The sequence below is a fragment of the Ipomoea nil genome, unplaced genomic scaffold (assembly GCF_001879475.1).
Source record: "Ipomoea nil cultivar Tokyo-kokei standard unplaced genomic scaffold, Asagao_1.1 scaffold1043, whole genome shotgun sequence".
Classification (NCBI taxonomy): Eukaryota; Viridiplantae; Streptophyta; class Magnoliopsida; order Solanales; family Convolvulaceae; genus Ipomoea; species Ipomoea nil.
The window spans coordinates 7,586,072-7,603,953 of NW_017617471.1; positions in this window are offsets into that span (position 1 = coordinate 7,586,072).

Consider the following 17,882-nt stretch of genomic DNA (forward strand, 5'->3'; position numbering starts at 1 on the left):
AAGTTAAAACTTTTCAATAATTGAAAAGTATATGGTTATTTTAAATTATTATTCAAATTTTATAAATCCTTCAAGTTTTGGATTCATGTTGTTATTTGAATAATAATTTTATAGCTCTTTTTAAATTGCTATTATGTACAATTTATTTGGATATGAGCATATTGAATTTCACATATAATTGTTCACTAGCATAACATTATATTTTCTAGTTATGTGAATTTAATTATGCTTTTAGAATTGCATAAGTTAGGAATTATAATAATTCCTTGTTAGGGTGAACTTTGTGTGTGGAATTATATATGGTAGTGCATTATGTTTAAGCACCTTTAGACCGTTTAAAATGTTCACCTAAGATCAAATCTTTTCATATGTGAACTATTAAAGATTTGGAAAAGATTACTCGTCAATTATGCCTTTAGTGTGAGAAAACATGAACCGGTGAAAAGTTTCTCGGGAAGGGGCCAATGTGCTACTAGTTCCCTTGAAACATTACTCTGACTAAGGAGTTGGTTATTTTTAATGAGGCTTAGTCCCAACCAACTTTCCTGGGAGTACACTTGGAATTGTTTATCATATTGCGGCATAATTGTTTTTAGGCTTTAAAGTTGATGCCTAAGATATTAAGAAAATCGTCTAGTGATCTTATAATTTTGATTAATTAAGTAGTAGCCACAGTATCTTTGATTAATTGAAATTTTGTGAGATCATATACAGTCATAGACGTATTGATTGTGATTAATTATATGATATAATAAAATTTAGCCCACAGGCAATTTTGTTATGTTTATATAATTAATTGGGGTAAAGACATCAAACTATGATCATAATTTAGCCCACAGGCAATTATGCATCGGAATATAGTTTTGGTGAGTTTTATCATTACAGATAGGAAGGTCAATTTATTTAACATATAGTTATAATATAAATAAATTGACGTTTTCTATCATAAAGTTATGATATATGTACATATTCAAAAGTATTTTTATGTGTACATTTGTGGTATTAGTCTAGTTTCTTTTATGTGAATTTATTATGCATGAATGAAATTTGGATTAATAGCTTGGTACATTAATATTCTTTTGTGTACAAATATCAAGTGATCAATACAATTTCATAACTGAAATTGTTAAGTTTTTGATCACTTTGTGACTAATTACAAAAAATATAATAAAATCTACCCACAGGAATTTTATTATATTAATGTAAATAGTCAGAATAAAATATCAAATCATATTTCTTAATTTACCCACAGGGATTAAGAAAAGGAACATGGTTTGATAGTTTTATCATGAAGTTGTAGATGAATCTAATTGAATAAAACTTTAGCACACATGCAAGTTTTATATCACTAGATTCTTCTATCCCCTTTGATAATAATTTTATCATAAAGTTTTAGTTGATTCTAATTGAACAAAACTTTAGCCCACATGCAAGTTTTGTGTCACTAGATTTTTCTATTTGATTATCATAAAGTCTCAGTTGAGTCTAATTGAATAAATCTTTAGCCTACATGCAAGTTTTATGTCACTGGATTCTCCTGTTTAAATTGATGATCAAGATAAAATTTTATCATACCAATTTTAGAATTTATAACTTTAAGGCCAGTTATAATTCTATATTGTGTGACATGGGTTGCATTGGCAACACATGTATTTTGTTAACCTCCAAAACTTTAGTAACTTGAAATTGTTACTGTATGTGGCTTACTTGGTTTTTCAGCCCAACCACAGTAGAGATTTTGAATTTAGACGTGATATACTTTTTGGATCCTTATATTGGAATTGTACATATCTAGCCAAATTTCAACTAAAGCAATTTAATTTGTTTAAGTAGTTGGAAATTGTGTCTGTTACATGTACATATTTAACATGTCCAACTATGGTGGGGAATTATAATCCTTGTTAAATTAGTTGGACTTGAGGATCATTAGTGTGTATATCATTATGCTCAAGAATAACTTTATTAGTGGGAGTAATGGTTTGATCAGTGGGAGTGATCATTTAAAAGATCAATAAGATGCCCCATTTGATCAGTGAGAGTGATCATTTGGAAAGATCATTACAGATGTCTCACTTCAAGATTGCTCTACTTCAAGGATAAGACACCTTGCCTTGTTATTATAAAATCAATAGTTCAATTTGTTGAACTACAAGTTGTGCAACATATTTCTGAAAATGTTGTAACAAACATTAATAGTTTTATTATAACAATGACATTAAGTTTATGGTGAACTATCACAAGTTAGATTCTTTAGCATTTATTGGAGTCTTTCGTCTCATTAAATTGATCCTGGGCCATTAAGATTTAAAAGGTTCAAGATTCAATGTTGAGAGACATAAAGCATGTAAAGACTCATGATGTTGGTTCATATATATGAATCTTGAGGATTTTTTGTTTTTATGATGATACAATATTTTTTTTTGTTTCATAAAGTTACATTAATAAATCCCCATTACTGCTCTATGACATGAAAGTTGAGCTTCCTTATTTTTTGGAGATCATTTATAAGGTGTATGTTTAAAGTTCCGTTTGTGGGCTTGGACTCATGAATTTGTTATCTAAGTCGTTGGAATATGGACTACTCAATTATTATCTTTGGCTAAGATTAATGAGAGTAGGAGTGACAGACGTGTCAACTCTGAAAACTTAGCTGTCAGCGATAATAATAAAGATAATGAGTTAGTCGTGCGATATATTAGCATTTTTGCTAATAATTTCATATCCCTACATACTTAAGGCATGCTTATAAGAATTTTAGGGATCATACAGGGTACATGGAACTTATTATGTGACTATATTGTACGTACATTTATGTTGTCACCTCTATGTAATTTGGATGGTTTCTCCTATGGTTATGCACATATTTATTTGAGAAACATCCATAAGGTTGGACCAAGAGTAAACGTAGGGTTTATTCATAAAGGACCTGAGTTGGGAATCAAAATGCATGTGATGCATAGATGGTATTACTCACCTTTTAATTTAGAGGACATACCACTATGATTCATGCTTTTGATCTTCAATGAAGGTTGTGCCAATACTTGCACCAAATGGAAAATTGTAACATTTTCCATTAATGTTGTACAAATCAAGTGGTGTATGTTTATTAGGCCAAATTTAGCCATTGCGGCAATAATTAGTTTTGATAACTAATTATAATCAAGAATGAACATAAGGTTTATTCATTAAGTTTTATACCACATAAGGTACTTAGAGAATAAATTACATTGTAATCATAAGTAGATACTACTCTGATTAAGAGGAACCATCTCTATGGTTCATGTTTTTTGTTTCTTTGAGTTAATACTTGCACCAAGTGGGAGAATGTAACATTTTCATTATAATTACACTATTAAGTGGTGCAAGTTTAATAGGCCAATTATGGCCATTATGTTGTGGTTTGAAACGGAAGTAACGGTTTCCGTTACTTAGCCTATAATGATGGCATGTAGGCTATTTAAGCATGGTCCTCCCATTGCTCCTGTGGCAGCCTTACAACTACACCATAACATCATACAGGAGATTAATGGTAGACAACAAAACTTTGATCATTGGAGTTCCAGAAGCAACAATACAATGCAACAAAGTATCAACTATAGCTGGAGTTTTGCTTGATCATTATGCTTCCGCTATAAGGTTAGGTCATCACATGTATTCAAATTGTGTGTGTATTCTAACACAGACATCCTCAAACTGAGTGGAGACCGGGATTTTGAGGATAAGATCAATGTCACGAGGTTGGAAATAGTGATCCAAGATCCCAGGATACCAATCTAACGAAGTTTGATTTATGAGATCGCAAACCTGTAAACAAAAAACTAATGTGAGATGATAATTCAATTGAATCCTTGAGGCACTAGTCTATCAATAAGTTTAATTCATTATAAATAATTTCTATTTATAAAAGATACATAAACTTATATAATAAATGAATACTAATAACACAAGTTTATATATATATATAGGGAAAGGTTCAGGTGCGGGTATTGCTTCCCGTGCGGTTGACGCACGTTAAGCATTAAAATGGCGTACCTTAAGTACACAAATCACGCACCTTAAGTACACAAACAAAGCACTTTAAGAATACAAACCACGCACCTTAAGTACACAAACCACGCATCTTAATACACAACAAAGCACCTTAATAACACAAACGCACCTAAGGTTTAAAATGGTTCACCTTAAGTTTCACACAACTGACGCACCTTAAGCATACAAATCACGCACCTTAACACACACCTTAAGAAGGAAAACTACGCACCTTACGTTTCAACAACTACTCACATTAAACACAAAACCCACGCACCTTAAGTTTCAACAACTACTCACATTAAGCACACAACACACGCACCTTAAGCATAAAAACCACGCACCTTAAAGAAGGAAAACCACACACAAGTTTCAACAACTACTCACATTAAGCACACAACCCACACACCTTAAGCACAAAAACCACGCACCTTAAGAAGGAAAATCACACACCTTAAATTTGACCTAGATGCAAAAATTACCAAATTGCCACCACATTTTTTTAAAAAAATTTTTGGTAATTCTGGACATCGATTTCAGCAAGATCAATGACTCAGATTTAACAGCACAACCTCACGGGAGACACTCAACTGCACAGGAACTAAATTATATATATAAAAAAGACACTAAAAGGGAAATTCGAAGGAAATTAATTGTGCACTCTTAGAAAGGAAACCATGCACTTGAAGGCTAAAAATATGCATGCTAAGTATTTTTTTTTTTTCTTTACACAATAGTAAGATACACATGCACTTGTAGGCATGAAGTTGATCACTTGAAGGCATAAAGAGGATCACTAGGCAAGGAAAAAAAGACACTAAAAGGAAAAAATTCGAAGAAAATTAATTGTGCAATCTTAAAAATGAAAACATGCACTTGAAGGCCAAATTTTTACACCCAAAGGTACAAAGATGTGCACTTAAAGGAGAAACTATATACTGAAACAAAACATATGCACTCGAAGAAGAGAAATATGCACTTGAAGAAGAAAAATGTGCACTCGGATATAAAGACAATCTGACTTATTCAAAATTACAATAGTGCCACCACACGACTTTTTTTAATTAATCTTCAATCTAGGTGGTTGACTTGGACTATATCTATGGTTGATATTTATTCCTATTTTTTTACCTAAACACTTTCTTCGCATATGATCCACAATATCTACTATATCTAAAAACATAATAAGTGTGAATGAAAGTTATACCCCTGATTTATTCCGTTAAGTTTTTTTTTTTGTACATTATGCTATAAAGGTTGTACATTAAAATATTTTGGACAAACATACCCCTACCGTTATAACTTCCGTTATATTTTCCACTATTGTTACCATGTACATGCATCCACCATATATTTTCTTATCTTCTTCATTAATAATAATATATACACATTAAATATTTGAGTTATATGTTAATTATTACATAAATATAAATATCAAATTTATAAAAATGATTTACATTATTATTATTACTATTATTATTATTATTATTATTATTATTATTATTATTTAGAATAATTTAAATATCTAAAATTTAAATAAATTTAAAATTTTAATATAATGTAATGTATTAATATTAGCACCTATTTTTTGCGCATCGCGCATAAAAAATACTATATATATATACTAATAAGAGCCAAAGAGAGTTAGGCCTATAATGGGTAGAAAAAATGACGGTCAAATTTTTTAATCAAATGGATAACTCAAATTGGTCTTCTTGGTTTAAGTTGGTCAATTATAAACAACCTAAGACTCTAAAAAGATTGCCAAAAATCAAATTCGTGATCTATAAATATAAGAATCATGATCCACACATTTGAACACCCCTCCTGGACATAAAATATTTTTTGAAGCAGTGCATGCCCCAACAAAACGTACTATAGATTTTAAAGCTTCCTAATATATATACTGAGGATTAATGTAATCTAATCACTAATCAGATAGTAAGCCAAACAGGACTCACTGACTCAGGGATTAAAGTTTATATTTTTTTTTGAAAGGAAAGTTTATATTTAAAGAAACTAATTTTAAATAGAAAAGAAATCTAATTCTATACAGTAACCGCTTTCGTTGCCAAACCCCATTCAAAGCATCATAATATATATAGAAACATTCGAATCCAATCCTTAGGAGTTTCAGAAAACCAGAACTCTTGGCTTTGGCTCTCTTTCTTGATTCCTTAATAATCCCCCCTCCCAAAGAGAGAGAGAGAGAGAGAGAGAGAGAGAGAATGGAGTGTGACACCCCAATTGATGATGTCTACTGTTCAGCATGGGACGCTCCATATCTGAGAACCCCAGAACTTGTTTCTCCATCATCGTCCCCAACTCAACAGTTCTACATCCGAATCGTTCTTGAATTGCTTTACCCAACTGCACTCGCAGTAATGGAGGATGATGATGAGTGGAATGAGGATTTTGACGAAAACTGGCTCGAGGGCGTCACGAAAACGGAGCACTTCTGGGCGGCGTGCAACCCCCTGGAGCCGGAAAAACTCTCCTGCGACGCCATCTCCGGCATGCTTTCCGGCATGGGGGTTCCTGTGAGGCGCCAATTTTTCTTGCTGCAGAAAATCTCGGCCTGCGCCAATGAGGTCGCCGCTGCTGCCCACAACAAGGGCGAAAAGATTCTGCCCATCATCGTCTCGGCTAGCGTGTTGTTGGCGGACTAATCTCAAACTATCCGATCCGATGAACAAAATTAGGTTCCGTTAATGTTCTTATTGCATACATATATGTCTGCTTCAAATTCTGTCTTGGTGGGTTCAAGATTTTCTTTCTGCTTGATTCTCTTAATAATGCACTGCTGTTTTTGAATTTTTGGTGTTCGGAATTATCTGTGTAATTTTTTTAAAAACCTCTAAACGCTCTCCTTATGGACATCAAGAGGTTACGTTTCTCATTGAAGTTTGATTTTGGCTCTGATTTTGTACTGGGTTGCATTGATCTTGAAGAAGTACAATTGGAAAATACTATGTCAACTCCCAATTTTTTACCTTAATTTTTATTTTACACATAAAATCTTAATGTAGACACCTGTATTGGGACCAAATGAAAAAAATAAATTGGAAAAAGGTAGCTTGTGCCCCCCCCCCCCCCCCCCCCCCCCCAACACCCTCATATATAGAGAATAAAATTTAGGGAGTAAAGTTTGGGAGTCTAGGTAGTAGAACTTATACTTAATATGTTTGCACGGAGTAAATATTTGTATTGTGTAATAGTTCTAGTATAAGGTAGATATTGTTTAATTAGTTCATTACAACGTATTGCGTGATACTTCTAATACGAGATAAATAGTGTTGTACGTTACAATGTATTGATACACAACCAAATACTTATACATTTTTAAGCAACAACAGAAATTAGGTCTTATTTTTAATGAAGGGATAATTATTTTAAGGTTTGTTTGGAAATTTGGAAAATGACTTCCGAATGTTATTTTTCGGGTTCCTAGCTTTTCACTATTCCAAAATCCATCCAAAATATGCTATTGGGGATGTCCTTAGGTTTTTTAGAAATTGATTTGGTTGGGAACTGGGAATGAGAGGCTTGTATAAAATAGTTTTGATAAAGATGACATCAAAATAATATACTCATAATAAGGGAGAAGTGTCAAATAGGCCCATGTACTATTGTCAAGTGCTCAATTCCCACCATGAACTAAATTAAATGCTAATTAACCACACTTACCTATTAAATTTGTTCAATAGCATTTTTAGCAGGTAATTGACTTTTTTTATTTTTTTTTTTATTTTTACAGGTTACCAATTTAATTATTAAAAAAATTTAAAAATTAAAAAAAATTAAAAAAAAAAAAAAAAAGAATACAGCCACCAGCTGTCCTCACCGGACAGCCGGTGGCTGGCATTTCAAAGACAGCTGTGGCTGTCCGGCGAGGACAGCCACGGCTGTCTAATATGAGGTCCAGATCTGGACCTCAAACGGCCTGGAACGAGGGCGGCAGCCCCGTTCCAGGCCATGGACGGCCATGGCCGTCCCCAGACAGCCATGGCCGTCTAAAAAAAAATTCGAGACAGCCGTGGCTGTCCTTGCCGGACAGCCACGGCTGTCTTTGAAATGCCAGCCACCGGCTGTCCGGCGAGGACAGCGGGTGGCTGTATTCTCTCTTTTTTTTATTTTATTTTTAATAATAATTTTTAAATTATTTTGAAATTAATTTTTTAATAATTGAATTGGTAACCTGTAAAAAAAGTCAATTACCTGCTAAAAATGCTAATTGAACAAATTTAATAGGTAAGTGTGGTTAATTAGCATTTAATTTAGTTCATGGTGGGAATTGAGCACTTGACAATAGTACATGAGCCTATTTGACACTTCTCCCTCATAATAATAATAATAATTATTATAATTATAATTATAATTATAATAATTATAATATAATATAATGTAATACATTTTTTTGTATAGGGGTATTTATGTCTTTTAGACACATTTTATTTATATTTCTTAAATCAACCAAACACTGAAATAACATTCCTAAACTCTATTCTTTCGACGAACCAAACAATATAATACAATTCATATTCTATTCCCTATGGAATACTATTCATATTCCTTTAAAATTCATTCCGTGAACCAAAATGCTGTCATAGTTTTTTAGTTGGAAAACATTTTCTGGATTCTTTATTTTCCAGATCTCTTCCATCTCTTCCTTTCAAAGTTAGTTTTCAAATTATTATTATTATTATTACCACCACCACAACTATCAAACCACCATAACCACCACCACCACACAACCATCACCACTACTACACGACCCCCACCACTACCATACCACACAACCCCCACTACCACACCACCCACGTAACACATCGTCAGGCCTTTTTTTAGTCTGACATCTGCAAGATTCCCCATATCTTGGGTGAATCTAATCTTTTCTGCACGGCGTGCAAATCTTGCTCTTCCCGGGCGGATTTGATGGAACTAATCTTTGACAGAGATTCGCGCCTTCCGTCCAATCCGGCTCAGTTATGTCAGTTACAATTTCTTCCGTGATTCTCGCCTAGGTATTCGCCTCCATTGGGCTATATAAGGACCCTTCATGGTTCGTGCAAATCACAATACATCTCATTTTCGAAAGCACGGAGCTATGAGCTACAGAGATGGTGATCGCCGCTGGTCCATTCGTAACCAGGAGCATGCTCGACTGGAGAAGCTGAAGCAAAAGAGGCTGGCTAATGGAGGTCGTCTGGTGGGCGACTCGGCCTCAGACCCTATCGTGGTGCCCCCGGACATGCTGGACCTGATGCTTAAGGAGTCGGCCGCCGCTGGGATGGAGCCGGTGGTGGATAATCCAATTCCAGAGGAGGAAGAAGTGTGGGAGGTTCCTCCGCTCTTTGGTGTGGCTATGTCTCCGAGCGCCCTAGAGAGGCCCCTGCAAATGATCGACGACGGGAAGCCGGCGGTATATCTGGACGAGGTGTCGGAGCCTGAGCCGAGTCCTCCACCTTTCCGCCGCCAGTACTTCTTGGAGGGTCCTCCGCCAGCTCGCCCATCGAAGGAGAAGGAAGCCAAGCCCTGATCTACTTTTCTCTTGTATCTTGCCTTTGGCCGAGTCCTAGGCCTTGTACTTTTCATGTTTTATCGAATAAACTGTACGCTTCTCGTTTTGCTTGACACTTGTCCATTCTTTGATCGACTTCCACTTCCTCCCTAATGGGACCTTTCTTGTTGAGGAGTCGCCAGATCTGGTTGTCCGACTCCGAGACTGGAATCTTTTCGTGAGCCCTGCTCGCGTTGACTGACGGACCGGATTCCTTCGGGTTTTTTCTGGAAGCTTCCAACTATACCCGGTGGGCCCAGAGGCTGCGGCCTACGATGGGCTTCTAGCCTAGCGGGCCGGGTCAGCGTCACCGGATCGAGCCTAGGGCAGACGCGCCGCTTGCAGGCTAGCCCTAGGCCTGAACCGTCTCCCCGTTTTCCGAGGCATTAATTACGGCGTCTTTTCACCTCTTGTCACCCTTCTCTCCTTCAATGAGAGGGTGACACGCGGCCGTCCGTTGGGCTTCTCCCCCCTTTTAAATAGCCATCTTCTTCATCTTCCTCTCACTTTCTCTCAACTCTCCATACTCAGCGTCAAGCACCTCCGATCCTCTTCTGCATTTTCCTCAGTCCACACTCAGGTTGGTAAATGTCTTCCTCCTCACACTCTTCTTCTTCTCGTCGTCGCTCGGTCGATAACCCGGCGGTGACTTCCCCGTCTTCTTCTTCTCCTTCCTCTTCTTCTTCTTCTTCTCCTCGTCGCATGGAACTTCCGGCAGATCTTCCATCGACGTCTTCTCTTCCACCGACCCCCTCTTCTTCGGGGGCGGTTACTCCTATTAGCCCCGCTCCCCTAACGACGGTAGCGGCTCTGCCAGACGGTGCCGGACGGTCGCGAGGCAAGTTCGATTCAATCGTCCGGCCGTCCGGGCCACCATCCGTCGTTACCGCGGCGGACCTGGACATGGCCCATTTCTACTGGGGCCTTCGGCCGTAATCCTTGCTCCGGAAGGCCGGCAAATTCACGACCCACCGGAGGGTTGTGTTGGTATTCATTTGCACTCGGTTGCCTTTGGCTTCCGAGTTCCTCCGTGTCCTTTCCTCTCCCTTTTTTTTATCGTCATTATAACTTAGTTCCGGGCCAACTAGTGCCCAATTCTCACCGCCTCCTCACCTGCTTCATAAACCTCTGCCATTGGTGGATGTGTGAGCCGGATCTGGACCTGTTCCGGTATCTTTTTACCGTGAACAAGGTCGGCTCACACTCGCCGGGCTTTGTCCAAGTTGCCGCCTGTCCGGGGCGACAGCTTTTTGAGGGGTTGTCCGACTCCATTAAGGACTGGAAGCTCCTCTATTTCTTTGTCCGACCTGCTTTTTCTTCCTTCACCTTTCCGACCCTGTGGCCGGCCGCTCTATTCAAGCCCTGCTCTCGGCGCGCCGTCTTCTCCCAAGATGCGATCCAGGGTGGCGAGTTCTTGAAGAGCTTGGGGCCGTACTCTGTTAAGTACTGGTCTCGGGTCCGAGCCATGGCGAAATGAGGCTTGCTGCCAGACGGCGCGACCACCTTAGGTAGTTCTCCATATGTCCTTCTCTTCTTTATCTTTTCCTGTCCGACTGCTAACACTATTCTTTTTCAGGTCCTTACGACTCCGACTCCAGCAGTTCAGACGAGGCTACTGCTCCGACTCCAGAGATGACTGACAGAGCCGAAAAGATGAGGCGTCAGCTGACTCAACGTGCCACCGGCGCTGCTGCTGCCTCTTCCACCCAACCGTCGCCGGCTCCAAGGTCGACTCCTCCACCAGCACGTACCGTGGTCGACTTGACGCCATCGCCTGTAGTCTCGCCTACTCGCCAGCCGCCTCCTCCTCAATCCGAAAGTCCGAGCTCCAAGCGGCTGGTCGAGCAACCGGATGCGCCGGCTCCGAAGAGGATCCGGTTGAGTCACGAGGTGGACGAGGATGCCCAGATCTGGCAAGGCACCTCCTCCGTCCGCACCTGGGCTGAACACGTTCTCCTTCCTAAGGACGTGGAGGTGACTGGCGCCATGCTGGACGAGTACATCCTCGAGGCCTCCCTTCGCCAATCCTACCGCGTAAGTGTTTTCGACCTGCCCTTTTTCCAGCTCTTTTTCTTCTCGTTATCTGACTTCCTGTCGCTTTGCAGAACCTCACTTTCCAGATGGAAATGCGTAGGCGACTGAGGGAGTATAAGACCGGGCTGCAGTCTCTGGCCCTTCGGGTGCGCCAAACTGAGGAGGCTTTTCTGGCAGAGCAGGCTAAGCATGCCAAGTCGGTGGAGGTGCACACCTCCGAGATGCTAAGGGTCACCCGTCAGTGGGAGGAGGAGCGGGACAAGGTGTCGACTATTGCTGTGACTTCAGTGGAGGATTACAAGAAGTCGGCGGCCTTCGAGGCAGATGTGAAGGCGGCAATAGCGGCTCGTCAATAGGAGATTGCCAGAGAGTGGCTGGCGACGCTGGAGGGGGACGACTATCTTCTGGACTTGGGCGAGTGTGACTATCGCCTTGGCTTTCGCGAGGCTCAGAAGGAAACCTACGCCGCCCTGCTGGCCCGAGACTCAGCTTTTACTCCCGAGAGCTGGGGCCTCAAGCCGCTGCTGGACCTTCTTCCGGCGACTGATCAGCCCGCGTCGACTGTGGATCCGGCCGCTCTCCCTGTGGCGGAGCCTGTAGATCCGACGGCTCCACCCGTGGCCGAGCCTTCAGAACTTGCAGAGGCCCCCCTGCAAGTAGAGGATCCTTCTTCTGTTCTCCCCGCTGGACCAATGGCAGGAGAGCAAGTCGAGAGGGTCGACGTCGACACCCCTCCCCCAATAGCTTAGGGCTAGTCTTTTTTAGATAGCCTTTTTTGTACGGGCTGGCCTCCCTCTCGGCCCTCTTTTATTAATGAAATCTTCCTTTGCTCCCTTTGATTGCCTTCATCTCTTTTTTGCTTTAGAATTTTCTTAAAATAATTTAAGGCCTAGGGCTTCTTCATTCTGTTGGACTTTCTTAGTCAAGGATTTGGTCTCGCCGAGTCCTTTGGTCAAGGCGACTTCTCTGTGCCTTCTTCACGGAAACGACTAAGGGTCTGGGCCCTTGTTTCCTATCTTTCTCGCCGAGTCCCTCAGTCGAGGCGACTCCTTAGGCTTTTTCTTCATGGAAACGACTAAGGGTCTGGGCCCTTGTTTCCGATCTCTCTCGCCGAGTCCCTCAGTCGAGGCGACTCCTTAGGCTTTTTCTTTTCTTAGAAACAGTTTAGGGTCAGTGCCCCGTTGTTTCTTTGTATACTTGCCGAGTCCCTCAGTCGAGGCGACTCCTTTTGGCTTTTTCACGGAAACGACTAAGGGTCTGGACCCTTGTTTCCTATCTCTCTTGCCGAGTCCCCCAGTCGAGGCGACTCCTTAGGCTTTTTCTTTTCTTAGAAACAGTTTAGGGTCAGTGCCCCATTGTTTCTTTGTATACTTGCCGAGTCCCTCAGTCGAGGCGACTCCTTTTGGCTTTTTCACGGAAACGACTAAGGGTCTGGACCCTTGTTTCCTATCTCTCTTGCCGAGTCCCTCAGTCGAGGCGACTCCTTAAGCTTTTTCTTTTCTTAGAAACAGTTTAGGGTCAGTGCCCCATTGTTTCTTTGTATACTTGCCGAGTCCCTCAGTCGAGGCGACTCCTTTTGGCTTTTCTACGGAAACGACTAAGGGTCTGGACCCTTGTTTCCTATCTCTCTTGCCGAGTCCCTCAGTCGAGGCGACTCCTTAGGCTTTTTCTTTTCTTAGAAACAGTTTAGGGTCAGTGCCCCGTTGTTTCTTTGTATACTTGCCGAGTCCCTCAGTCGAGGCGACTCCTTTTGGCTTTTTTCACGGAAACGACTAAGGGTCTGGACCCTTGTTTCCTATCTCTCTTGCCGAGTCCCTCAGTCGAGGCGACTCCTTTTGGCTTTTTCACGGAAACGACTAAGGGTCTGGACCCTTGTTTCCTATCTCTCTTGCCGAGTCCCTCAGTCGAGGCGACTCCTTAGGCTTTTTCTTTTCTTAGAAACAGTTTAGGGTCAGTGCCCCGTTGTTTCTTTGTATACTTGCCGAGTCCCTCAGTCGAGGCGACTCCTTTTGGCTTTTTTCACGGAAACGACTAAGGGTCTGGACCCTTGTTTCCTATCTCTCTTGCCGAGTCCCTCAGTCGAGGCGACTCCTTTTGGCTTTTTCACGGAAACGACTAAGGGTCTGGACCCTTGTTTCCTATCTCTCTTGCCGAGTCCCTCAGTCGAGGCGACTCCTTAGGCTTTTTCTTTTCTTAGAAATAGAAACAGTTTAGGGTCAGTGCCCCGTTGTTTCTTTGTATACTTGCCGAGTCGCTCAGTCGAGGCGACTCCTTTTGGCTTTTTCACGGAAACGACTAAGGGTCTGGGCCCTTGTTTCCTATCTCTCTTGCCGAGTTGAAGCGGGAATTGGCCGTAATTCGTGCTCTCTTTATTCAAATTCCGAAACTTAGGTGCTTATACATAGCTAACCTTTTTTCTACTGGTAGAATTTCTTCAAATGGATGACGTTCCAGATCCGGTCTACGGGTCTGCCCTCCAAGGTTTCAAGCTTGTAGGTGCCGGCTTGGACCACCGCGGCAATACGGTACGGTCCCTCCCATTTGACAGCGAACTTCCCTCCCTCCGTGGGTTGGCTCGCCTGCCGGTCTCGCAACACGAGGTCTCCGACTTGGAAGGTTCGCGGGCGAATTCTTTGATCACGATATCTTTTCACGGTTTGTTGGTATTCAACCATCCGGGCACCCACGGCTTCCCTTCTTTCTTCTAGGAAATTCTTATCAATTCGAAGGTTCTCTTCGTTTTCTTCATCGGAGTAATTACAGACTCCATGAGTGGGCTCTACAACTTCTATCGGAACTTTGGCCTCGAAGCCATATGCCAGGGAGAACGGGCTCTCGCCGGTCGCTCGTCGTTGCGTAGCGCGATAAGCCCATAGGACACGATCAAACTCATCCGTCCAATTTCCTCCGATGTCTTCCAACTTCTTCCGGATCCCGTCCACTATGGTGCGGTTCGCGTTCTCGACTTGTCCGTTGGCCTGGGGGTATGCCACGGATACCTTGGTGTGACGGATGTCGTGTCGAAGACAAAAGTCGGCGAACGCTTGACAGTCGAACTGTCGACCGTTGTCGCTAACGATATGCTCGGGCAGGCCAAAACGGCAAATCACCTTCTTCCATAGGAAGCGTCGACACTGATATTCGGTGTTGGTGGCCAGGGGCTCGGCCTCGATCCACTTGGTGAAATAATCGATGGCCACTACGCAAAACTTCAAGCTTCCCGGGGCGACGGGCAATGGTCCCAACAAGTCGATTCCCCATTTAGCAAAAGGGATGGCTGTGGTGACCGGAGTGTAAAAGGTGGCCGGCCGCGTGTCCTTCCTGGCGAAGGCTTGGCATACGCCACACTTTGCTATCCACTCGATGCAATCCCTCATCATGGTTGGCCAATAGTATCCTTGGACGACTAGCTTTCGAGTGAGTGTGTGGGCACCCTGGTGGGCGGCGCAGATGCCTCTATGGGCTTCATCCATTATCTTCTCGGCCTCGGGCCTGAGCAGACATTTCAATAGAGGACCTCCGAATGACCGCTTGTATAGCTACCCATCGAGGATTTGGAACGAAGGGGCTTTCCGTCGAACCCTAGCGGCGATTTGTATAGTGCTCGCCTGTTTCCTTAAACCATCGGATATCTTCGATCCAAAACATCTCGGGGTTCTTTTCCCGATCCCACTCCGTGCGAGTCACCTGCTGGACTTCCAACGGCGTCTCCTCGATACTCGGCCGACTCAGCTCTTCTTTCTAGCAAATCTTAATGAGGTGGTCCGGCACCCCTTCCAATGTGATTTTGGACAGTATGTCGGCCTCCACGTTGTCTGTCCGAGAGATATATTATATTTCGTAGGCCCTGAACTCTTTTAGCATCTCCACCGCCTTTTCTTTGTAAAGGGTCATCCGGGCGTTCCTAGCCTCACACGTTCCGGAGATCTGCCCAACTACTAATCTAGAGTCGGGTTTGATCCGCAATCGTTCGACTCCCAGTGCCTTGACGAGTCGAAGACCATTCAGCACTGCCTCATATTCGGCCTCGTTGTTGGACGTTGGGAACAGATAGCTCAGGGCGTAATACAGTCGGAACCCTTCTGGAGTGATTAGCATGACTCCGCCCCCGCAATGTTGTCGACTGGCGGCTCCATCCGCGTGCATCTCCCACCATTCGCCAAAGTCATCTTCCGAGGTGCGTACCTTTTCTTCTTCACCCGCCGTGCACTCGACCAAGAAGTCGGCCAAGGCTTGGCCTTTTATGGAAGGCCGTGGCTGATACTCAATCCCGTACTGGGTTAATTCCACGGCCCACTTCACCAGGCGACCGGATGACGAGGGGTTTCGCAAGACGCTCCCCAAAGGTTGATCGGTCAGCACTCGGACAGTGTGGGCTTGGAAGTAGGGTGCTAACTTGCGCACGGTGATCACCAGTGCATAAACTATCTTTTCTAAGGCCGTATACCGTGTCTCGGCGGCTTTCAAGGAGCGGCTCACATAATATACCGGGTGCTGTGCACGTTCCTCTTCTCGGACCAGCACGGAGCTCACCGCCTTCTGGGAAGCGGCCAAGTATAAAAACAGAGGCTCACCCACCTGGGGGGTGGACAATACGGGAGGCGTAGAAAGGTACCGCTTCAATTCCTCAAACGACTGCTGGCACTCGGCTGTCCAAGCGAAGCCTTCCTTCTTCTTCATAGCCTCGAAGAATGGTGTAGTTTTATCCGCCGCCTTGTTCAGGAAGCGACTAAGGGCAGCCAATCGGCCAGTTAACCGCTGCAGGTCTTTGACGGTACTGGGAGGCTGCATGTCGATGATAGCTTGAACCTTCTCGGGGTTAGGCTCAATGCCTCGTTTAGTAACCATATATCCTAAGAACTTCCCACCTTGCACTGCAAAGGCACATTTCTTAGGATTCAGTCGGAGATTATACCTTATCATTACTTGGAAGCAGTCGGTCAAATCTCTCGCATGCTCGCCCTCTTCTTGACTTTTGACGAGCATGTCGTCCACTTACGCGGCCATGGATTTTCCCAACAGATCTTGGAACAGCCGGGCCACCATCCGGGTATAAGTAGCTCCGGCATTCTTAAGTCCAAAGGGCATGACTCGATAACAATACACTCCGTCCGGTGTCAAAAATGCGGTTTTTTCCTCATCTGCCGGGTGCATGAAAATTTGATGGTATCCTCTGAAGGCGTCCATGAAGCTTAACAGGGCCGACCCGACGGTTTCGTCTACTAGCTAATCGATCCGAGGCAAGGGAAACGGGTCTTTCGGGCAGGCCTTGTTGAGGTCGGTGTAGTCAACGCACATCCGCCAAGCCGGGGGCTTGGGTACGAGAACTACGTTTGCCAACCACTCTGGGTATTTAACCTCTCGAATGTGGCCTGCAGCCAATAGCGTGCTCACCTCCTTCTTCACAAACTCCCTCCGATCATTAGCGAGATATCGCTTTTTCTGCACAACTGGTCGATGGCCGGGATCTACGGCGAGTCGATGAGCAATGATGGATCGGTCGACACCAGGCATGTCCTCCGGACCCCAGGCAAAAACCAACCGGTGCTCTCGGAGCACTCTAATGACCTCTTTTCGTACTTCCTCAGGGAGGCCGACTCCAATTCGGACCCGCCTATCCGGCTGATCGGGATCGATCTCGACTTCTTCCAATTCCACCGCCGGCTCCGGGCGAGGTATCATCGTCTTCTTTGGGGGTCTTTCCGTGATCTCATGGACCTGCATCTCACGCTTGCCCATTCCTCTACAGGCTTGCAGGTAACAGTCGCGGGCGACTCTCTTGTCGCAACGCACCGTCCCTATCCCATTGGGCGTGCGAAACTTCAAGCAAAGGTGCTCGATGGAAATTAGTGCTCCCAAATCCTCCAGGCCTGGTCGGCCAAGTATAGCATTGTGCGAGCAGGTTAAGTTCACCACGATGAATTTCATGCTGAGCTTCTGTACGTCGGGGTAGTTGCCGACTTCCACTGGCAGGGTAATGGACCCTTCTGCTTCCACCGAGTCTCCCGTGAAACCGGCGAGTGGTGTCTTGACCGGGTTCAGCTGTTCCCGGGTCAATCCCATTTTGGTGAAAGTCTCGAGGTATAGCACGTTGACGCTGCTTCCGGTGTTGACCAGGATTCGTCGAACAACCACTCCGTTCACATCCATCGCTATAACCAACGCGTCCCGATGCGGTGTCTCTCCCGCGGGTAGATCTTTGTCAGTGAACGTGATTGGTTCTCGGCACGCTTTCTTCGAGCTTTCTTCACGCCCATAT